This window comes from Triplophysa rosa, linkage group LG16 (genome assembly GCF_024868665.1).
Source record: "Triplophysa rosa linkage group LG16, Trosa_1v2, whole genome shotgun sequence".
Classification (NCBI taxonomy): Eukaryota; Metazoa; Chordata; class Actinopteri; order Cypriniformes; family Nemacheilidae; genus Triplophysa; species Triplophysa rosa.
The window spans coordinates 15,715,711-15,741,117 of record NC_079905.1 but is presented as its reverse complement, the minus strand read 5'-3'; the positions used below and the strand labels follow the sequence as shown (position 1 = coordinate 15,741,117).

The window sequence follows — 25,407 nt, the reverse complement described above, 5'->3', positions numbered from 1 at the left end:
CTACGCTAACTGAGGAGAGAATACAGTCCCTGTCAGGTTATTTTAAGAGTTAGAAACCCATTTCTTAATGTTTTTCGGAAAATTGGTGGTTTGTTTTACAAGTGTGAATTACAGAATGACTTACCAGGGAAATCAAATTCTGATTTTTTTCCTTTGAGGTTGTCTATAGCCCAGTGCAGTTTGTTATTTCATCGCCTTGGAATTATAAAGTTCTATCTGAGTTTTTGCATTTCATTTGACAAGATAAAACCTTTTTGCTTTCTAAAAAAGTCCCAAAATGTACACAACGTAAAAACCATGATATCGTCGCTGTCGGGCGGAAACCTCCTATGTCCAAATTTGGTCAATTTCATATTTTTTCACAGATCGACGCTATTGGTCAGTCCCCATGTGGGTCTGTTATTTTTACAAATTATTAACCAATCTAAAGTGTTGAAAATAGCTTGAGAGCAAATCTCTTAACTCCATTGGACACTTCAACTGTCTGAGAAGTCTCGTAACTCCACCTCTTCTTCACTCCGCGGGAGCTTCTCGGCATTACGTCTCCTGATTGAAAGTTTTTTAGACAATAACGAGTGAAAATAGTTAGGTTAGATACATTTGAGTAGGCCTGTTTTGTTAAAAATCGATAGCTGTAATGCTTCGGTGCAGAAGGAAGCCTGTGAGCCACAAAGGTAAGTTTGTGAGCAGATTCGGCTAATTTCAGCCTATTAGACAGCCTAGTGAGCTCGTCGTTTTTTGTATTACATCACTTATAGTTCTTAAACCTTTAAAATAGAGTTTAGGAAGATGCATGTAACCACAGTCGTTAGCTTTGGTTAACGATTGAAGCTTTTTCTCTTGTCAAGTGGCTCAACGCGACCGCCAACTTTATTTGCGTGCAGATTAATTTCCGCCTATATTAGACAGCCTGTTTAACGTTTTATTTTGGTATTGCATCACTCATAGCTCTAACGTTTAAAATAGAGTTTAGGAAGATCTATGTAACCACAATCATTAGCTTTCATTAGCTCTTAAAGCCTCGTCTCTTGTCAAAAGGCTCAACGCGACCGCAGACTTTGATGAACACTGCTGGCAGCAGCGACGTCTGTGTCCGTACCATTCTTATCAATGACAGCGTAATCTCGTATCTCCCTGCTCCCAAGTTATAAACCTTGTATCTCCGATTAAACATGGTATTGGGGAAATGTTGTGTTAATGTTGGTACACAACAGTATATGATAGCAATATAAGGTATAATACCAACTTTAACGATACAATGTTTAATAACTCAAAAAATATGCAGTTTTTTTAAAGTCCTGAAAAATAATGGTTTTGGAGATACGAGGATTCCACCCGACAGCGACGATATAATGTAAATAAGTTATAAGCAATATAACTTATAATTCCAAGGCGACAATTTGGCGTCACTATCACAGTTAGCTAAATTTTATTAGATACAAATATTTAGAAAGAAACAACTTAAAACAACTTAGAAAAAGTAATTTAAAGCTGCAATCCATAATATTTGCCTCTGTATCGCCACCTCTGTTTAAAAATAAAATTGCAGGTTACCTCATGTAAATTTGCATGGGCTTAAAAAATTGCAAAATAGCTAAATGTTTCCAAAAAATGTTTTGTACCCAACAGCTCAACTTAAAAATCATCATATGAATAGAATTTTTGTTAGTTTCATATAATTTCACTGTTGTGAATATTACCCATTTGTTTAATGTCCTTGCTCAATAACTTATTTTTAACCCAAAAAGTTACGAACCGCAGCTGAAAACAAAACACTAACATTTGTTTGTGATATATTGAAAAGAAAACAAAATGAAAGTAGTTTCTGTGGTGTTATGTGTTTACATATATTTTAACATTTACACTATGTTAATTTATCGAAGTAATGCAGAAGAAAAGAACACGCAGAAAAGGACTTCCAGAGTTCCTGGCAAACTTTTTCCTCATCGCTCAGGACTGGATGCTTTGACGTCAGAGTGCCGCATTGCGAGCTGCAGTTTAAAGAGTGACAGATGTTAGTGTAACAAGTATCCAACCCTAAACCGAGGAAACAGGTGATGCTCGCTGGGGTGGGATCATATTTAGGATGTGTGTGCGCGGTTGTGCGTGTTGGAGGGAAGAGGGTGTAGGGCAGATGGTGTCTGAAGATATGAATTAAAATACTCAAGCGTGTTGATGATCCAGCAGATGGGGCTTTGGTTTGCGCAAACTAAAGGAGTAAAAAGACACAAACAAACAATGACAATGGACAAACAAGAGGCAGTCACTGCAGGCGCGCGTGTTTGTTGGTTTGTTACTCCAGATGCATATTAATCAGCCTTGGAGGGAAAAAGTCAAGAGTCACTTCAAAGGTCTGAGACATGATGCATTGTGGTACAGCGGAGGGGGAATGAATCTGATTAAGATTCTTTAGAAACGTGCAATTCTTCAGTCATACATGCAACAATTGCAGAACTACCAATTAAACATTTTCTGAACCACCCACCGGGACGCTAAGAAGATGTGGATGGTTGCCAGAGCGATGCAATATGAATGCACGTTGCTATGTGATATCTAGGGTATTCTGGGTGGTTGCTATTGTATTGATAGGTAGTTTCTACAGTGTTCTGGGTTGCCAAAGTACTCCAATTATATTAAGGACATAAGCTTATCTGATTTCTTATACCTTGTGGCATAGAAAAAAATAGAAGCATTTCAACAGTTCACAATGGAATATATATCAACCATGTCCAGGGCACAAACAGTACAGTAAGAGTTACGTACTGAAAAGGGTTTGGGGTTTGATGAAATCCCCGCGCTAACGTATGAGTTATTATAACAGTAATGCCCGCACGCCAGATTTGACGCGGGTGATTAGGGTCACGTCAAAATCTTGCTCCTTCACAACCCCCGGCAATCAGGCTTCCTGCCTTTTTGTGTGTATGTAACAAGATCACCCATTAAGCATATAAGCGCCTTGCGCCACTCAGCTAAGTTTCTCTGCTAGTGCTCAGTCAATACGGATTATCCCGGAGTGTTTAGACTCTCACCCTATTGTCGTCGCCCTAAAAGTCCATTTTGTATCTAAGTAAACATATTCACCCGACACACACTGACCAGCTGGCCAGATTTGAATCTGTCTGTTGTTTTCGCTCTCTCTCATGTCTTTGTTTCTCCATCGGCCTGTCTTTTATTGTAACTGTGTCCCTCTGTCTGTCCAGCTAGCGTCCATATGCCTGGAAAGATTAGCCTCTGTTGTTTCTCCAGTGCCTTGCCCCCTGTGATACAATGACTGACGATGGCATAATGTTTCGAGCACTTTTGTTCTGCCTGTTTTCTCGCTTTTGCCCTCTTTTTTCTGTCTTTTCTGTCTGAGTGTGGCATGACGCCAGGCGGGACAGCTGTGACGGAGGGTTGGATTGGCAGGACCGGCTCTGTCGGGTTAATGCCCCCTCCATCCGACCACCCGCTGCTGGCCGACCCGGCCCACCTCCTGGCAAGTTCTAGCTGTTTCTCTTTTCTTTTATGTGAGGTAAAATGTTTGAAACTGTTTCTGTTTTGGGGCATTTCATTCTAAAATGTACGCTTGCTTTATTTAATTTGTCTATATGCAATTGCAAATACAGAGTCTCATATATACTGAAAATACAATGTATTTTTACAGTTTTGTCGGGAAGTGAAATATAATGCAAATATAAACATAAACAATTAAGATATTTATTGTGTGAAAATGATCTGCAATATGTTTGTACACAAATAACACAATGCCTTAGTTGGTCCATTGTATCCACCAAACTAGTTTTTACATTTTAAAATTAAGATTGAAATATTTAATTAAAAATAATAACATTATTAATATAAATATATATATTAATACTGATAATTAATGTATTTATTTATTTAATTTAAAACAGATAAAACATATTTATGTATTATTTTTTTATAAAAACATATAAAATCTATTTATGTAATTTAAAACAGATATTTATTGTGCGAAAATGATCTGCAATATCTGTTTGTACACTAATAACACAATGCGTTTAGTTTTTCAATCTAATTGAAATTGAAATCATATTTAATGAAAGATAATAATAATTTTATGTTATTATTATTATTATTATAGTTTCACAAAAATACATTTTCTTCTTCTTTTCCTTTCGGCTGTTCCGTTCAGGGGTCGCCACAGCGAATCATCTGCCTCCATCTAGCCCTATCCCCTGCATCCTCTTCTCTCAGACCCAGGGCCGTATTAAGACCTCCATGGGCCCCGGGGGCTATGAATTACCACAGGCCCCCCATACAACGTGGAACACGTCTCTGCGCTTAAAAATGCGAGATTCAGTGCTCAGGAATGTCTTTTAAAGGCACAACGCAGAATGCGAGTGTCTCGAGAAGCACTTTTTATAACAAAACAGTTGCCGTACGAACTACATGGCAAGATAAAATAATTACGAGTTACACAAAGAGATCAACATGAGTCATGACAAAACCTTACTGCAGAAGGCGATCTGAGTTCAGGTTCATTAGCCTCAACCGAAACGGTACCTTCTTGCTCAGTCTCAATAGCTCCAGAAACAGTTAAATGCGCTTCAAAATGGCCATCTGCGTTAAAAAGCACGCAAAAAATCGACGCATATAGCCACTTCATTAAGACACTAACCTGTCAATTTGGCTTATTTATAGTGAATATATATAAAATGGAGTTTGTTTAAACACAGAAGTAGAATGCATTAAGTTAACAACCAAACTAACCTAAAATTGTCGAGCAGGATGACCCTTCATGGGCCCGGTCAACTCCGTCCTCATCAGCTTTTGTAAAATATCCTGATAACTTTGGAATTGTATTAAGTAACTCCTCCCCACTCTCACATGTTTTGGGAAAACCCGACATTTGAGCAGATTTTAGCAGTTCTTCAACTTTCCAGCATAATCATTCCCACGGTGAAGATAATGAAATGTAAATTTGACGCATAATCATTGGAAATCTGATCAGTCTGATCTTACCAATCAAATGTCTTTCATTTTTGAATGACTTGCTTATAAACCTATGGGATGATTGCCATGCTAAGGATGTCCGCATCCACCAATGACCTCCACTCTTTTCGCAGTTTGGGTTGCTCCTGGAGCCAGCACTTTTTTTCACACGACCTACTGCATCGCTGGCTGCGCGTCACAACTCAGAGACGAAGATAATTATTTTAATAAACACGTTGTTAAAAAAAATATTTGTTCGTGTAAAGGCCCCTTGCAGTGACGGGCCCTGGGCTTAAGCCCCGGTAAGCAAAAAACAAAAATAAAGGCATAAATAAATAAAACTAGGGAAAAAGTTTTAAGATGTGACCTTCGGATACCGAAAAAATATGAGTTGGTAGTAAAACATGAAAGGAACATAAAAGTGTCTGCAGTTAAAGAAACACCCATTTCTTACTTTTTACCCCCTTCCATTTTCTCCTGTATCTCATCCAACTTAACATTATTATCCTTTAAATTATTCCTTCTGCCCTCTCTCGCTGATATCCTCTGAGGCCCAGTTGAGTCTCTCTCTCTTTCTCTCATCTACTCTTGGCTTATTCATATGTATTTCTTAGCTAACTCAGGAATATCTTGCCCTCTCTCTATTTCTCTGCATCCATCATTCAAATTTCCATCTGTCTGTCCTTATGTTGCATAATCTTCAATCGCTCCCTCTCTCTTTCCCTCTCGCTTTCTTTCTCACTCGCTCTCTCTTTCCCTCTCTCTCTCTCCTGTTGTGCAGTGTACTTGACACTTTTGTCTGTGGAATGATGGATGACCTTCTTCTCTGAGCTCCAGCCACTGTAAACTAATCACTCGCTTTGCCAAAAGCGCACACAGACACACATGCATGTACATATATACTGTTCCAGTGGTTTCTGTGATATGTTTATGCGTGTTGTTGTGGTTTTAACATGAACTTCACAGATGATTTTGGCTGTTTGTGTAGTTGAGGAATGGGCGGTGATGTTGGGCGGTGTTGTGCAGAAGGGAAACTCATGCACGCAGAATAACTGTGGTCGTGTTGAGGAGACACTGGTGAAGACAGCAGCATGTTTCAGATGGTTGACTCGAGGACAATGGAAGCTGCATGTTGGCCTGTGTTTTTAACTACAGGTTCATTAAATGTCCTGCGTTGACCAGTCTGGATCGACAGCTGCACCCGGGCCCATCTGTCTGGACACACACAGAAGTCTTTCTAACACACACACGCACACACACACACACACACACACACACACACACACACACACACACGCACACACGCACACACACACACACATGCATACACTTGCATACATGGGAAGTTTTCAGTTTCATTCTCTTTATAAACAGACTGTACACACAACCCAGTCTCACGGGAATTTGTGTCATTGTCACGAACTTTGGAATCTATTCATTCGTGTTCATGGACACAAATATCCCCATTTTTTTGCGTGTCAGTGAGCACTAACTTTTTTTAATGTCACTCAGCACGACTTCCTTTTCGTGTCACTCAGCACGACTTCCAGTACACAGACTGCCTGTGTATTTACATTTATATATTTATAACCTGATATCAAAAGATGTCGTACATATTTTAGGATGTGGCTAACCAATACCTTACTTCACCCCAAATCCTAAAATCACAACCGCATAGGCTAATTTTGCTAAAAACGCGAGTTGGCAAAACAACGATAAATGGCTCCCCTAACCCCGCCCCTAAACCTAACGTCACAGGGGAAAAGTCAAATCATAACAAAACAATGAGATCGTAGGAAATAGGAATTCACACGAATGAGCCACCTTGTAAAATAGGTATGAATTCCCATCAGATCGCGTTTATACATATAAAAGATATCGCATAATAAAATACATTAGTTAAAAGTCGTGCTGACTGACACGAAAAAAAGGGGGAAATTCGTGTCAGTAAACACAAATTAATAGATTACAGTTTGTGACAATGACACGTTGGAAATCATTTTGGGGTTTTGTTTTGGACAAAACAATATCTATAAATAAAAAATCATACATGCACAGAAGCTCGTGTCTCAATGTGCCACAGAAGGCTGTTGTGTTTGAGATCTTGGGAATCATGCACAGCTGGAAAACTGTGTTTCATGCTTGCTGTTGGAACGGAGCAGATGACAAGCCGAAGAGAGCTAGAGCTCCTTTATATACTGTACTCCATCAAATTCGAATATGTCTATCTGTCTGTCTGTGTGTATATATATGTGTATAAAAGTGTGTAAGCTTTAGCCTGCTGTATTTAAGCAAGGCCAGAGGAACAGATCAGGTGAAACGTAATTCGGAAACCCAATCGTGTTTTGTTACCGAGGCAGTGAAAGAGCAAGAGACCATGTGTGTTATATTAAAACCTAGATATAAATGCTTCAATAATTCATTCATTTATTTAAGAGATATCTGTCACACATTATTTAACATCTACAGATGTGTGTGTGTGTGTGTGTGTGCGTGTGTGGGGGTGTGCGTGTGCGTGTGTGTGTGTGTGTGTGTGTGTGCGTGTGTGTTCATGTTTGTATATCCCGGTGGGGACCTAAACCTGAATACACACCAACACATGGGGACTCGTGTCACCGTGGGGACCAAAATTGAGGTCCCCAGGGGCAAAAAAGCGAATAAATTGTACAGAACAATATTTTTTTCAAATCTAAAAATGCAAAAAGTTTTCTATGATCTTTAGGTTTAGGGATAGGGTTAGGGATAGGGGATAGAATATACAGTTTGTACAGTATAAAAACATTACGCCTATGGACTGTCCCAACGGGGATAGTCAACCAAAGCCATGCGTGTGTGTGCGTGTGTGTGTGTAAGTCTGGCTATAGATGACCCTGACTATTCCCCAGCAGAGAGGGCTGAACCTGTTGTATTTTATCCTGTTTACCCTACAGGAACTGAGGACTATGTACCTCATTTATCAAACTCAGGGTCTCTGACACCGTCTCTGAATCTAATCGCGACATGCGCCCATGTGCTTGCGTCCAGACGGGAGAGACAAGGGCAGACGCAGAATTTCGTGTCGGCGTCCACAAAGCTTGTGGCTAGTCTGTCTGTGTTGTCATGTGTTATGCATAAAGGCGATACAGTTCTGCTCAGTACGTCTACATACCTCTAGTAGAATCTGCAGGGGGTGTCCAATGTCGGTCCTGGAGGGCCACTGTCCTGCAGAGTTTAGCTCCAACTTGGCTCAACACACCTGTTTGGAAGTTTCTAGTCTGCTTTGTGAGACCTTGATTAGCTGTTCAGGTGTGTTTGATTAGGGTTGAAGCTAAACTTTGCAGGACACCGGCCCTCCAGGACTGACTTTGGACACCCCTATGTGACATATTTGATATTAAGATTTACATTTATGCATTTGGCAGACGCTTTTACGACTTACCTTGCATTGTACTATACATTTGTTTTTTTAAGTATGTACAATCCCTGGGATCGAAACCATGACCTTGGCGTTGCTAGCGCCATGCTCTAACCACTGAGCCGCAGGAAATTTTAGAGAAATATTAAAGGGACAGTTCGACCGAAAGTGAAAATTCTGTCATCATTTGCTCACCCTCGAGTTGTTCCAAAATGGTCTAAATGTTAAAGGTGCAGTGAACTGGCCGTTTTTATTGTTTTATACTATTGACTGATGCCTACTTATGACGTTCGCGTGGTTTTTACATTCGAAAACATCAAAATCAATAAGTAATAGGCTATTTTCTACCCTGGTTTTGAGGCTGGCTGGAGACTTAGTTTTTGAGAGACGACATACTTTGTAGGATTTCTGTGAATTAAAATGTGCAAATCAGAAACAACGTGTAACAAATGGAGAAGAGATGGCTCTTAGAACATAAAATAGTTGGTGTATTTTAATTTTCATGTGCCCATTTATGAGAAATATGGACTGTTATATATGTGACAGATCTGAAAGCAGCACTTACCTCACTGTGGTAAATCATGCTTTAAAAGTAAAAAAAGCTTTAAAAACTTTAAAAGAGACCTCACATGGGTATTGAAACCACCAAATACTGACATCTGAGCTCTTCAAGCTTAAATGTGTATATTTTCGTGGTAAGGTTACCTTTTGCACAGAATGGCCCATTAACAGTGACGGTTCCTTCTATTCACCAGCTTTCATAGCACTTGAAATATATACTGATGTTATAGAGTGCATAAATGGGATATCTGAGGCTCTTGAATGTACCTTGAGGTGTCCTTGATGCTCTGCACGGTGTCTCGGTGATGCTGAGATTCAGATTTGCCACTGTGGACAGCTGAGGTACACAAACACCACATAAAGCTGCAAGCAGTGATTAATGTTCTAAAAAACACACCACTTTAAAAAAAACAAGGATTTGTAAACTTTAACAAAGATAAATTTCAAGATAATTTGTGCAAGATTAGTGATTATGATTAGTTAAATGATTAGTAAATGTCCGTTATGCAACGTCTTGGTGCAGACTAAGCACACTCTTTTTTAATCATAAACAACATCAAAGAGATTCTGCAAGATGTATATAACTGTATGAGCACAACTGTATATTGTGTATTTGTAAACAGACGCACACAAGAGTGTTAATATTTACTGAACAACTTTCTCATGAGACACTCCATGTGACCTTTCCGTGTACATATGATTTGTGTCTTAAAACGACCATTCTTTTCATAGGTCTATTAATAGTCGTACCCAGCAGGAAGCATTACATCGTATCACAGTTCAACTGTGATATAATGAATATTCAGAGTTCTTTTGCCCGTTTTGTTGTGGAGTTTTCGAGGGCGTTTGCGCAAGGTCACAGCTGTCCACAGGCACGCCGCAAGCTGCTTAATGGTCCAGAATAAAACCGCCTTTATTCGGTAAACCTTAATCGATAATCAAGAAACTCAATTTCCTCCGAGAGTGGTCAGCGTTAGATCGCCGCTTCACGTTAGAATGTGACAGATGAAGGTCCTTCCTTTTCCTCAGAGGGGAATGAAGATTATGGACTGGAAATATCACTGAGATTTAATTGCTGTGAAATAAATTCTGCAGCTCGCTGCAATGAATCTACCCTAGTAAAATCACCCTGTGAAGAGTCGGCTGCGCTGAAGTGTGCCATCAATTGATTTATTTCTCTCTATAGTTACTTAACGTTCAGAAGATGCCTTTTTCCTACAAAGTCATCCGCAATACCGCGATTGCATGGATCAAACATGGGTTAAGTGCCTTGCTCAAGCATATGAAAGGATTTTATTACTGTTCCCTTTCCTGTTTGGAACGTTCTTGAAACAGCTCAGTGTTGTACCTGTATTACAGCAGCAGATCTTTACTCTTTATTAGTCATCCTTACTAAGGCAGACATCAGTTTTTAAACTTTTTAAAGCCTCTAGCCATATGTATTGCAAATCCAGCATGTTCATCTCACACTGTTTGTAATATCGACAGACATGCAACCCATAAGGCCCTGTGTCCACACTGATATGTTTTTGTTGGAAAATGCATCGTTTTCTCTTGCTTTTGGCCTTCTGTGCACACCGAGACAGCGTTTTTGGCAACAAAAATTGAGCTTTTTGAAAATGCTCTCTGAAAACTCATTGCCGTGTCATAATAATACGACAGAAAGTAAAGAAAAGCACGACAGAAATGACACGGGTTGAATCATCTTGTGTTTTACTCATGCAGAGTACAGTGTACATGGATGTAAGTGTTTTCAGATGTCTGCACTTGGAAAACGCTTGAAAAGATTATACCAGATCGTGTGGCTCTTCAAATGAAAACATTTGGGAACAGTTGCCCAAGATAAAACTAAAGCTTTAAAAACATTTCTGTTAGTTAAAATCGGCTAAACTAAACAACAATTAGAAATGTTACCTCAATAAACTGAAATAAGTTTAAGTTGATACACTCAATTTATTACCGGAAAATAAATAGAAACTAAAATAATCCTGAAGCAAAATTTTATGAAACTTTTATTAGCATACAAATGAGCAAAAAAATTATAAAATGTCAAAAGCACATAAATTGCTAAAAAATAAACAAATTAACATGAAAAGTTAAACGGCAAAATATTAACAAAACTAAAAGCAAAACTATAATAATTGCGCTGCCCTAATTCATGGGACCACAAAGAACGCTTACCTAGCAACCACACAGCATTGTGATAAAAATCCCTTAGCAACCACCTTAGCAACCAATTTCGTGGCCAACGTCTCAGAACAATTTAACATTGCGATTGTACGTTTTACAGGAGCAAATACTCACATTTCTAGTTAACTCTTTTAGTTTCTCATATGCTGTCTGTATGTTACTTTTTGACGGTCGTTCAGACTGGCAGATGTGTGTGTGTTAGATGAGAGATGCTGGCAGCTGGCGATGCTGGTGTGGCTGGTCGGGGATTGTGGGTATTTGGGTATTCCCATAGGCTCCTGCAGCTGAGCCAGAAGTCATGGAGGACTTCCCCGAAGCCAGACAGAAGGCGTGCATGAGTAGATTCAGAGATGCCGGTCAATCTAAACTAGTCTGAACTGTCCACAAGTGTTTGGAATTACTATGTTCATAAAAGTATCCCGATGCCCTCAGTTTTTGTTCTTGTTCACTTGGACCAGACACATTTGCACCAAATTTCTTGTAGTCTTTTCATAGCAGACTGAAAAATGACTGCGTGTTTTAAGAACGAATTACATAAAAATATGCGTTTGTCCACAGAAGGAAGCTGTTTATTCTGCCCAGTTTCAATGACGCATTCCTGATCCTCCCAGCGGTTCACAGAGTTCATGCGTGTAATGGTATGCATGTGTATGTATATGTGCGTATGTTTATTATCTCACTGACCCTCATTCCTGTCTCATAGTTGATGGATTCTTACCTCCTAACACAGGAAGTGCTTCGAAAACCACCTCCCCCTTTCCCAGACTCCCATGCTGCCGCATTCCTGACCCTGCTCCCTCGCTTTCCTTTCTCTCTACTCACATCCGCTATATGTGCGTGTGTGTGTGTGTGTGTGTGAGAGAGAGAGAGAGCGAGAGAGAGAGAGGGAGGTTGAGGCAGGGTCAGGATGTTCTGGGTCTTTGCCCAGGTCATAGAGTTTAACTCTGTCCACACTCCACTGTTCCAATTCCAACACACACAGATGATGCTGCCGTCCGAAAATGTGGCTTCATGTTGCTTACACGGCAAAAACATCAATCATGTTCTTAATCGAAATCCTCTTTCTGTACAAGTAATACGGCAAAAAAACAAAGATATGACATGGTTCTGCACATTTCTAGGCCACAAATCAAATCAGCCGATATGTGACTGACCATGTTAACATACAAAAGAAAAGATTTCCGTGTTTGTATTGAAGCGCACGAGATGCTCCTTGGAACATTCGCAATTCATGCTGGGATATCATGGATCATCGGGTTTTGCAAAAACTTGTGGAGTTCATGGCAGTTCAAGTGCATATTGTCATTAAAGCAAAAGGGAAATTCACTGGAAAAAAATAATTTCTTACGTAGTATTTTGTCTTGTTTTGAAGTACAAATATCTAAACATTCTTAAATCAAGATAAACTAAAATAACATTTTTATTAAGCACTTAGTTCAAGTTTATTTTCCTTACACCATTGTTGGCAGATATTTTTGCTTGTTTTTTTTTTGTAAATTATGTTATCGGAATTTTTAATATCTTAGGTCACGTCACGTCTCTTGATTTTTAGTGCTAAATAATAAATAGATTTTGTGCAGTGAACACACCTAATGCTATAAAACTTGAAATTCATATCAGTTTGAACATTTTTATGTACATGCACCACTACACAAGATGAAAACACTGGTCCAGAGGCACTTCCGATTTCCTTTTATTTTTTAATCTCACATAATTAAATCTTACATATATTCGTATAACATTGTGCTTCAGCAATAAACGTTCTGTTGGTTGTATTTTGTTTAAATGTTTGTCTAGTGTTAAAAACTGAAACAGGAAGTTCTTCTAGGCCAGCGTTGAACCAACATTGAACCAGCGTTAAACCAACGTTATCCAAATTGGTCTATAGTGAGTAAACAAGTAGAGAAGCTGAAAATAGTTATCTGCATGCTTGTTCAAGTGTTTACGTTTATAACCGTTGCAATGCGTGACAATATTGGACAGTAAAACATGTTTGGTTTGAACAGGGGAATCAAAACTCAACCAGAACTAAAATCTCTCGTTTCATAATGACTCAACCGATATCTGTCCCGTCGCCTCCTAAAATGATTCATGAGCGAACCCTTCTTCATTATGTCTGTGTCAGATTTATGAATGAAAGAGTGAGACACTGAAGAGCTATTTAGGGGGGAAAGCCAGCTTCCTGTTTGGAAATGCATCACTTCCTGTTAGACTCACAGCTGGAGCCCAGGGGATACGGAGGTGATTATTCATCACAAGCAGTCGTGATGGTGCAATCCCGTTTGTTAAGCACGCAGAATGCTCAAGTGGCGGCTTCCCTGTATTTGCTCTAGCGAAAAGGTGTCAATTGAAAGCGAGTGTGAATAACTCACTATTTTTTCCATTTCCTTTATTTATTTAGTTTTGCAATATGTTGAACCTGTGCCAATTCAGAAGCGGAGGCCACCGACTGAATGAATGAATGAGTGCTCTAACAAAAGAGCTGTGGAGAGCACAGTCAGAGGAATGGATTGACATTTACTTTCAGTTCTTGTCATTCATGGTGTTCAGTAGAGCTGTATCAAAACACCATAGTACAAGGTTTAGCACTAAACACAGTGGCCCAAAGGAAAGCCCCCAGAAAAACTGAGTACTCTAGTGAGAATTAGTCAGAAGCGTGGGTGTCAATAAAATTGTGTTTATTTTGAACACATCAGAATTAGAGTTTAGAGATTTGCAATCTTTTAATGCCATTTCTATGCTAGTGTACTCCTACAGTAACTGAACAGCAGCGTACCATTGACTTGCATTGGTTTTGTGTCCATACAATAGAAGTGAATAGGTACCGCCGTTGTTTAGTTACCAATAAAACATTTCTTCTTCTGTGTTCTGCAGAATAATGAAAGTAACTCTGTATAGTATCTCTGTATACTGTGGTAGGCTATATGAGACCAGTTTGTTTTTATTGCACTTATGCTTTTTGTTGTCCTTATGTTGTTCCATTTGCTTCCATTGTTTCCCTCATCTGTAAATCGCTTTGGATAAAAGCATCTACTAAATGAGTAAATGTAAATGATGACAGAATTTTCATTTTGGGGCAAACTATCTACGATAGCTCTCACCTGAACTTCCTGTTTCAACAGGAAACGCAGTAAAGAAAACTTCTCCTCAGGTCATCACATGTGGGATTCAATAAAGCAGTAAGCTACAAAGGATTTTAACTGTAGAACTGCAACAGAGCGTTGCTATGCAACATAAATAATGATCAGCTATTGGTGCTGCACGGCGATACAAGTAATATAAATAGTAGCATAGAGTACCGGAACTATCCATTTTATACAGTTCACTAACTGTAGGTTGTTTGCAGTTGCCAAGCAACGTAGCACCTTGGCACTGTAATGTATAATGTGTGGTCGGTCGCAAGTGTGTTTTGTAGTCCATCTTCAAGCGCTGCTCGTCCAATCACAACCGAGTCTCAGTTTCAATCTTATTTTATGTCACTGACTGAAATGTTTGATGTGTCAGTGACAGGAAAAAATGTGTAAAGAAGGTCAAGGTTGATTATCAGTGTGTACGTGAGGCTAGTAAAGGTTTAATAACCATGGACGTGACATTGCACAGGCTAATGATGTGTGTGTGCATGTTCATGTTGTGTGACAAGAGTGCTTGTTTGTGCAAGACTAATGACACAGAGACACATGCCATTCATTCAGCAGGCAGTAAACACATTTTGGCTACCGTCCTTTACTTCACATCACAATGCACCAGTGCAGACAAACAAATAAAGCCAAGAGCAAGGACCAACGCTCAGACAATAGTGGTTATGATCCGTAGCTATTATCAAATCCAGTTCTGGACAATAGACTCATTCTGAATGTGTTTTTACGCTGTCTGCACTGACTAATGGAGAAAATGTGTGAAAGGGATTTAAGAATGCTTAAACATGTTTAACGGAGCACAGAGTACTATATCAAATATATATTTTAGAATAATTATGCGATTAGAAGCATTTTAAGTAGTCATAACTATGAAATGGCGAAAAATTGTTGTGCGTGTGTGTGATTACGTAGATTATGATATATTTTGAGATACAGTATTTAAAATTTCATTTATAATACTGAAATTGATGCTTTTAAATGCTCAAATTAATCATTTTATCGAAACCATGTTTTATTATCAAAAATAGTAAAAATAAAATTTCTCCATTTATGAGGAAGAATCCACTATATTTTTTATTCACCCTTTCTGGTGCATCTACGGTCGTTCAGAAAAAAAGTGTTCACCAGATGCTCTCTCAGACTATTTTTTTTATTATTTTGTCCAAATTTCAAAAGTTGGCTGTCAAAGTATTGGTTTCAACCTCTTACCGTCTTACTCTGTCAGTATTAAAGGGGTCCTATTTTGTCTATTTTTCAAAGTCTTTATTATGATGTTCTCAAACTGTGGTACGCGTACCCGTAGTGGTACTCGGAGAGACCCCTAGTGGTACGTGACACGACAGGAAATTAAAAACGATATACTGTATTCATTTTGTGTTTTAAATGCAATTTCAAATGTTATACAGTACATGATCGATAAATGGAATACATCTCATGTAGCCTATGTGCAATTTTAATATAGTTGTAAAAATTATTGTTTATTTATCATTGGTCGATGTAACTCGCGTGACAGACAGCTCAAACGCAGGACGGGATTAGACAGACGCTCGTGCGTATCTCACTCTCTCTTACGATGAGCTGCGTGTAAATTAACCTTTGTATGTATTTCTGCACTTGAACCGCAGTTTAAAGCAGTTGTTATTGCTGTAAAGCGCTCATTCAATGCGCGTCTGCCTCTCGAAAAGATTCAATCAATGAAGCGCACATAAAACGAGACAGACTTATTAAAACAGACCCTATAATCACCACCTTATAACACACCTGCCCCATTTATAATCTTTAGATATGTGTTTGTTATATACAAATATTTATATTATTTATATTTATATTTATAATCTTTCCACATTGTTTGTTTTTAATGTACTGTAGGTTTGTAGTCTTTCTGCAAGTCCCACAAAGCTAATAAATCCCCCATAAGAGTAATTTACAGAGCCCTGTTTATAGTGCACTACAGAAAAGTGTTTTGTGTACAATATTACTGCTGACTAACTTGAAAAAAAAAGAAAAAAACATGTTCTGTAGTTTGAAAACAGCTTGTAAATAAAAACGTGTTTGTATTATTAATAATACATTAGAATTGGAGGATGAAGTGTATCTAATCATGAGGCAAGTAAAGATTCACAGCTCTGCTATTAATTTGAGTGTTTATTCATGTGTTTTCGATGGCGGTATAGGTGGTACGTGGAACAACTAATTTTATTAAAGGTGGTACTTGATCTGAAAGTTTGTCCTAAACAATAGGTGTTCATGTTTTGATTTTCAAAAATGCTTTATATATTACATATTTCACCTGTGTTTAACACCGTTATCTCGATTCTCAGAAAACAGGCTGTTGAGTTCCTGGTTGTATGAAGTCCCTCCTTCCGAAACTGGCTCTGACTTGTCCCGCCCATTACCCTATCCGTGTTCCAGGAGGAAGGGTCAATGTAAACCCAGGAAAAAGTTTGTTGTAGACCCAACAGTACAATGAACAGTACAATGAACGGCATCAACGTTCATTGTACTGTAGTCTTTAGAGTGATTTCTGTTCAAGATAAGTTTGAGCGTTGCGACTTGGCAGATGTTGTTTATGCTCAAACAGCTATACGACCCGCTAACTAAATTTAAAGAAGAGTGAAAATCCATCAGACCTCCCCTTTAAAGATATCAACATAATGCTTTCACAGAATGTTATTTACTTTATGAAGAATTTTATGTAGAAAACGGTAAATCAAATAAATAAATACTTTAGCTGTGTCACATTTACTGAAAGGTTCTGTGTCTGATTTTGCTGATGTTAAAAGAGACTGTCACTGGGGTGAAAGCAGATTGTACGAAAACCTCTGAATTCATATGAATTAGCCACCTTGTAAAATATTTTAGACAAGAATTTGTTGTAATGTTAATGCACTAGCTCACCACATTTTGAATCTTTATCCCATCATCCCTTTTCTCCCTCACTTTCATGTCCTTGTTTGCCCATTTCGCGTATCACGGGCAGTTTCTGCCAATCTCATATTAATCTTGAGTGCCATGCAGTAGTATTGCATCCATCGTATCTTTGAAGAGTATTTAGTTTGATCAAATGTATAAAAGAGAGATAAAAACACAAGCTGCTAGAGGTGGGACTAGTGGGGGAGTGGGACGGAACTACAGCACGAGCAAGCAACACATCATGACATTAATCTCTTCGTGTTTTGTACATTATGCACATACACGCAGATTGCCAACAAAACACAGACGTATGACTTAGTTTGACTTACCGCGTGTGCAGTTCATGTCCAGCATCTTTTAGCACTGGGACCGCGCTTGAGCAGATAACCTTGATGGTAACCGGGTCTCGCTCGTCGGTTGGCTCGTGGGCGGGCTCTTTAGCCTTCGCCTTGCCATGCTTTTGGCAAATAAAAGGAATAGGATCCCTGTGACGACACAGGGATACAGAATTAGAAAAAACTTTCCGAAACAAGTTAGAGTGCTGGGGGGAGTGTATCAAGCACAGAAATACTACGTCATACGTCCAACTCATTTTTTAACAAGTTGACCATGTTAAACATGAGAAGCCAGCACATTTAACAGTGTAAAGAAGACAGAATGCATGACATAGTATGATACCCGTAGTGCTACACTGTAAAAAAAAATTCCGTAAAAAAAAGGAAAAAGTACTGGCAGCTTATTACACAGACTTTTTACCGTAATTAAAAACGGAAAATTTCTGTTAATTGACAGTGTGCCCACAGTAAAAAAACAAGAAACTTTCTGTGTTTTTAATGGTATAACTACTGTAAAAAACTAAACATTTTCTATTATTTAAAAGTTTTGTATATTAAGAAAACAGTTATTTTCTGTGTTTTAATGGTATACCTATAGTAGAAAAGTGGACATTTTCTGTGTTTTAATGGTATACCTACAATAAATAAACAGGGCAATTTTACTCATTTAATGGTATACCAACACTCACTGTCTTTCCCCTGTAATTAAAAAATGGAAAAATACTCTTAATGTATAGTTTACCTACAGTAAAACAAAACCCTTTTTTCTACAGTATACGTAAGTGTGAAGAAACAGTAAAGAATTGTTAGTGAACTGTGTACCTACAATGATTATATGAATTATTATTAAAAACAACAACAACTTTGTAATAAAAACAGATTCTTTAATGAATACAAATAATTTGTAATTACAAATAATCACTAAATAAGTAATAATGACTAAAATAGAAAAACATACTGTAAAATTTTACTTTAAGGTGCATGTGTAAGACAAGTGGGCAAATTACAAATACATTTCAAGAAACCAAGTTAACTCCAAGATGGCAAGAAAACTGGGAACATCTTCAACAGTCAACTTTGAGATGCAATGTAATTCCAGACCTAAACCAGGACTGAACCACTGAAAAGGCATCCAAATGAAAAGTTAAAAACACTTAACCTTCAACTACTATAGTTACAATTCCATTTTACATTGATGAACATGCAGGATATGTTGCAATATCACATCCACGTCTTTCGTCTTCTTTCTCTCCATAACTGGTATTTATATGGCTGTAAAACAAAAAGTAAACATCACTAATAATACAAACTAACATTTAACTTACAACTGTTGTGATTACTTGCATGTCAATAGTTTACCCAAAAATGAAAATTCTGTCATCATTTACTCACCTTCTTGTCATTTCAAACCTGTATGACTGACTTTCTTCCGTAGAACACAAAAGGAGATATTTTGAAGAATGCTGGTAACCGAACAGTGGCGACACCCATTCACTTGCATTGTATGAGTGGCGGCACCCATTCAAGTGAATGGGTGGTGCCGCCACTCTTCGGTGATGACAGAATTTTCATTGTTGGGTGAACTATCACTATAAGATTTTACCAAATAAAGTGTAGGTACTTTTGACAACAATACTTGGAACAATAGGTGGCAAAAGAGAAGCAGTATGATGAAAAAAATATGCTTAATTACCTTTAAATCTTCCAAGGATTCTGAAAGTCATTCAGGTCTGACAGGGATCGAAGGAGTTTAGGTGGTATGTTATACTGCTTGGCGCCCTTTTTTGCTGCAGGCTCCTGTTCTAAACACAACAAAAATGTATCACCTTACTTGGCTTGGAAAAATTTAATAAACTTTAAAATGTTAGAGATGCAGAAAGTGTGTGTGTGTGCGTTAGAGATACAGAAAGTGTGTGTGAGTGTGTTAGGGATGCAGAAAGTGTGCGTGTGTGTGTGTGTCTGGTGTCAGTAGCCATCAAGTCTTCAATGCTGATCCTGATCATGTCTTCTGTCTTTGGTAGTGGTCTCCTCTTCTCCTTTAGAAAATAACTATTAGTAAGAGAGTAGAAAGAAAAATAAGTTCTCACTCATGATATGGCAAGTAGCTGTCTAATAGACTGATTTCACTCCGCTGCCATTTTGAAATGGAAAACGAGGCAGAGTTGGGAAGAAAACCGTAAGGACAGATACACTGCAGTGGTTTGGACTAACGTTACCATCGGGTGTCTGTGACATGAATAAACAAATGATGCGTTTACTTAAAAAATACGTTACAGTAAATGTGCGCGCGAATGAAACCCGTTTATGGCAGTTTAAACAGTCACTAGTATGTGATGGTAGGCTAAGTGGTCAAGTAAAACAGTTCGTGTGACATGCATCCTATGCTTATATTGTCACATTTAAGATTTTAGGTTGGTTGTACAAACCACTTCAGTATATCGGTCTTTCCGATTTTCTTCCCACCTCTGCCTCGCTTTCGATTTCAACATGGCGGTGGCGTGAAATCAGTCTAAGCGGGATAACCGTAACCTTACTAAAGTAAGTAAACTTACCTGCGGTGGTTGTCGCACAGTGTTGGGTAAGTTACTCTGAAAAAGTAATTAATTACTAGTTACTAATTACACATTCGATAATGTAATTAGATTACTGTACAAGTTACTCTCTTCAAAAAGTATTTAATTACTTATTACTAATTACTTTCTATATCCTATATCAACCTTGATGAGTTAAGTGATTCAAGGATAGACATGAAACGGCTCTTTTAATTAATTCAAATAAATAATATAAAACTACATAAAGTATTATTATTAATTACAAATGTGAGAATTATACATTAAAGCATAGATTTTAAAGTTAGACTTTGAATTTTGATGTAAATTCCTCTTCTGCACACACACATATTACACAAAGTATTTAGTTTAATTACATCAGAAGTAACTGTAATTAAATTACAGAAAAAATAAGAGTAATCCCTTACTTTACTTTTTCAAGGGAAAAGTAATTAAATTACAGTAACTAATTACTTAGTAACTATTTACACCCAACACTGTTGTCGCATAAAAAACCCACTCGCCCCCGCTTCGCGCCGATGTCTGATCATCATCCTGTCAGGTTTTTTGTTATAACCGTCTGGATGTATATTAACCTTACATGTGTGTATATTCCCCATATAGCGTTACACAGTGTCTACTGTATAGATACATATAACGTTATATATAATATAAAATAAGTTATTAATATGCAAACAGAAACACAGACGGCCAGATGCTAAGTTTAAAATAGCGTTCATTGTAAATTCATTTGAAATACACCACGATAACTGTCAACCAAACTATACAATATCACTAACCTACCTTTGAATGCTAGCCCTTGTTAATTGTACAGTACAAAGAAAACAGTAAGTTTATATTTCCATTAAAAACATACCTTTTACACACAGAGCGGAGATGAAGTTCACCGTGTCTGTCACACAGTGCAGCGGGGGATGGGACGTTACTTCCCGCGCACCAAGCAGGTTAAAAATACTGACAAATAAACTGTAAATTAACAGATAGCATATTTACTGATGAGGAGAAGGCAAAAACAAGTAAAAACCAATAAGTATTACAAATAATCACTCATAGTTCAGTTTGTACTTGATAAAACATCGGTTCTTGTTAACAATATCCAACGAAATTCACTGTTGTACTTTACATGGACGGTTCAGTAATAATGGTAATAAAGCAGTCGTTTAATTGAAATGTCGTGTTAATATTTTATTAAGAGTACTTACCAGTGGAAAAACTTGGGTAAAATGTTGTGTTACGGCTGTGCTTATACGTCCATGACCATCAAAAGTTGTCGGAGGCGCAATCACAGTCCCATAATGCAATTCGAAAATGTATATAAACGGAAAAACACCCGTAACACGTGTTGTATGGAAAATGTCCGTTAAAATATACAGTCATTTAACTGTCAATGTACAGATTTTTTTTACAGTGTAGGGTGCATGGGTGTCAAACAGGGGCGTAGCTACATGGTGGCCATGGGTGACCACGGCTACCCCTGAATGATGGATGGCCACCTATCTGGCCACCTCTGTTGTGCGAAGCGGTTTTAGGATGTGTGTCGGAGTTTACGAAGTGCTGCGCAGTTCATTTAGTGTATGCACTGAAAGTAATGCGAGAACATTACTCTCGCGTTAATATGATGTCATACGCTGACGCACTGACGCAAACAGTCTGAATAGCTGAACAGCTATAGCTGAACAGCTGCTAACCGCTTTGTGACAGTGTACTGTCTGTGTACCATGGAAGTTCATCGCGAGCAGAAGGATCAGGTCGGTAAAATCAGTCTTGTTTTTAACTGGATTTCATTCATTAATTACATTTTCGTGAAAGTTTAAGTTGGGGTATTTAAGTTTGCAATGTTTATTTTCTATAAAAAACGCTAACTTACTGCAAATGATAGCTAGCAAATTATTTTAAAATAATGTTAGCACATGAAAGCATTGCAAATAAATTGTTTACTTTACGTTCTTTGTGTATGTTTTTGACCAGCAAACTATGTGTAATGAAGAATTGGTGTAAATTATAGTAGAAGTTAAAGAATTTCTGTCTCTAAGGATTTTTTGGTCACCCTAATAAAATCACTGGGTCTTACCTGGCCACCTCTAAAAAAATGGTTCTGGCTACACCCCGGTATCAAAATATTCCAAATCAAAAGTTACTTTTGTTCCATAGCACAATGGTTTGAGATAAACTGTGCCCTGATGTTTAATAGTTGTGATTGGAGGGTCAGATGGATGTACCTCAGTGGGCAGGCAGACGGCTAGAAAGCAAATGTTGATTTACTGTGACTTTGGCCCTAATAGTCTGTTGAGCAGGTGGTGGTGTTCCTGCTTCTAGTATTTGTGACACATATGCACACACACCAATTCTCCTTAAGAGTGTAGCATCTCTGGTTTTACTGGTGACATATGAGTCGCCCGTCCTTCCTTCTGTCTTTCCTTCCATCCTTTCTTCTTTCCATAAAGGTGTGTGTGTGTTGTTAAGTGAGTGAATGGCAGGGACAGAGAGTGATGTCGGGGATAAATCTGAGCAGATGAGACATGTTGACAAGACTATGAATCAGTGTGTGAAGTGCCCTGTGTGTGTGTGTGCTTTATGAGCGCACTTCTGAGTGTAATCTAAAGATCTGATTACTGAGAGAAAAAACCCCTCCAGCCACAGAGTGAAGGGTGCAAAGGAATCGTGTTATATCATTATCTACGTCTGCTTTCTCTGATAGCCATATTCATTCACCGCAGCCTAACCTCTCCTCAGCCAGACCTCTGTATTGTGTGTATCACAACACAAACTGGCTGGCATCCACTGCAGGTCATTTCAAAGTTCCAAAGCCATTAAAGCTGCACTATTTGATTGTTTTTATTTTGTCAGTTATGTTTCTTTGGATGATATGACAGTGGTCTTCATATGAAGGCAGCATCGTGCCGAAGTAATGCCATGTGACCAACATTACATAGTGCACCTCTAAAAGCGTAGCTCAACATTAAAGTTTACTCCACGTCAAGAGAATGCGAGAATTGTACACATAGGGTTGAGAAAATGACATCGTGACATGGACAGGAGAGAGATGGACTCAAGGCAACATGCATCATCTCTAAGTGGCATATGGGAGAGAGTGGACAGCTGTCGCAGGTCTAGAAGATACCCAGAGGCCCACTGGAGCTGAAAGGGTAAAGTTACATCAAATCACTGCTCTTCACCCATCCTACAGCACTCAATCTCAACATTTCAGAAGGAGGGGGCTTATTATTAGCATGAATGTGAATATTGCTCACACACTGAACAAACCTGAGCCCAAATATTCAACTTTGGTGTGTAAGACGTGCAACATCATTTGTGTTACAGACACGATACCTAAAAATGAACAAAGACCTCGTCAACATGCTTTTAGCATTCTAATTTTTCCTGTAACCCCATAAGCCAGAAAACACTAGCGTCCGGATAGCAGTTGTTCTCAAACTTTTTCATTGTAAGGCCCTCTGTGTACAGTAAATTTAGAATTTTAATTAAACTAAAAACATATTCAATTATACAATGCTGGAGCATCAATTCTTTTGATTGGTGGTCTTATTTTTCTGATGTTCGATTCAAGGTTATTTTAGTTTACTAAAATTAAAACTTTGAACACGTTCCTGTTCATTGAAATCAAATAAAATATTGACCTAAAAATTATTGGAAGAACTTATCTCAAGGAAAATTTGAAATGTTGCTTCAAAAATAAACTGAAGTAAGTTTAAAGCAGTAAAATTATAATAAAAAACTAAAACTAAAATCGTATATAGCAACATTAAAAATAAACCAATAAATTATAAAATGACAAAAGCATATACCAAAATTGCTAAAACTTTAACTAAAATTAAAAATATAAAAATAAAAGATAATTTAAAATATTAATAAAGCTAAAATCTAAACGATAATAACTCTGGTTCGATTGCACAAAACGTATGATAAATTTTATATGTCATAAAATGCCACGAAAACTGAAAATCCATCTTGGAAACCCAGACCCCCCCACCCCCATTTGAGAAGTACTTCTGTATAGCAATGGGCTAAAAATCACTCAAAAGACAACAGTGTTTGTTTAGTAATGCCCTGCCCAGAACAAACATTTCTATCATAAAATGTCATTGGAAAAATCCAGTTATATATTTATGTTGTTTTAGTCATAAAACTTATTTGTGGTGTTTAACTGTGCCATGTCATGCCCTTCTTGAAAATGTTGCAGGATGGAAACTGTTGACCTCAGCAGGTCACAAGACTTTCGCTCAGTTAGTGATTATTCAGTGTTTTGTGCCTGTCAAAAGTTCAGCCCGTGTGAGGGTTTGTGCATATGCATGTGTGTATTTGTGTGTGTGTGTGTGTATGCCACAGAGATGCTTTGGGGAAATGAAAGTTTAAGAAGGATAAACAGAGTCCGTGACCCTCCCCAACCCCCGAAAACCAGAGAAGGTCTGGAGACAACTGGCAAACAAGCAAAATTATAGTGGGCTTAGGGATAGCCAAGGCTGGATGGAGAGAAAAAATATAGAAGGGAAGAGAAAAGAAAATAGAGAGACAGAAAAGAAGGCAAGAGGTCAGGAGGAATGCAGGAAAGAAGGAGAAAGAAAGCCAGAGAGAGAGAGAGAGAGAGAGAGAGGAAAAGTGTCCTTTCTCATTCATGCCCAGTGAAGCTTCACCATGACAGCTGGCTTTCACACCACATGGCACCCTCGGTCCCACAGGAAGTGGATGTGTTTGAATACAATCCCATTTTTTCTTCTCATCCTACTTTTTCCTCCTCCAGAAAGCCTGAAATCACATCAGCTTGAACGCGCATTCCACATTTTGTGTCATATTACCAAACAAATTTCATTTTTTCCAGGCTAATCGTACCTCATGTGGGTCAGTACGTTTTATGTTGTTGGATTTTTTTTCTGCAATAATGGTTATATAATTCCCCTCAGTCCAGGAGATTTATTATTTATATTTAGCCATCAGATGCCTAACGTCTGCGGACTTTGTAGCCACAGGGCAGAACACCAGGGGATTTTGATCAAGCTGGTCATTTATGTATTCAGAAAGGACCCTTCTTCTGTTGTGAATATTTGCGTAATCCCAGTCAGACCTACTTGTTGGGCATGACTGGTATTATTTAAAGCGCCCATTTTGGCAGTACCAGTCTCTAGGTGGATTACAGCAGGCAATGCTGTACCAACTTGGCTAAGAGAGAAACGCAAGCTTTATTCTTCTATTTGTTCAAAGCAAAGAGTCTTAAGATGATGTTGTGCCATTTAAGAGCTTCAGAGATTGTAGCGAACAGATTTATGTGATGCCAATACACATCAATTCCTTTATCATTTATTCACCCTCATGTCATTTCAAATCTGCACCAGTTTCTT

At 38.2% G+C, this 25,407-nt stretch overlaps 1 protein-coding gene across 1 annotated transcript in view; it reads left to right on the top strand.

Moving 5' to 3' along the window:
- The first annotated feature begins 2,765 nt into the window (after positions 1–2,765).
- The window catches only part of hdac1 (histone deacetylase 1), a 69,295-nt gene continuing 46,653 nt past the window's right edge, over positions 2,766–25,407 (top strand). Inside the window, exon 1 of the mRNA XM_057354018.1 lies at positions 2,766–3,475. The gene's annotated coding sequence lies outside the window, so the exon portion shown is untranslated. The remainder of the gene's footprint in view (positions 3,476–25,407) is intronic.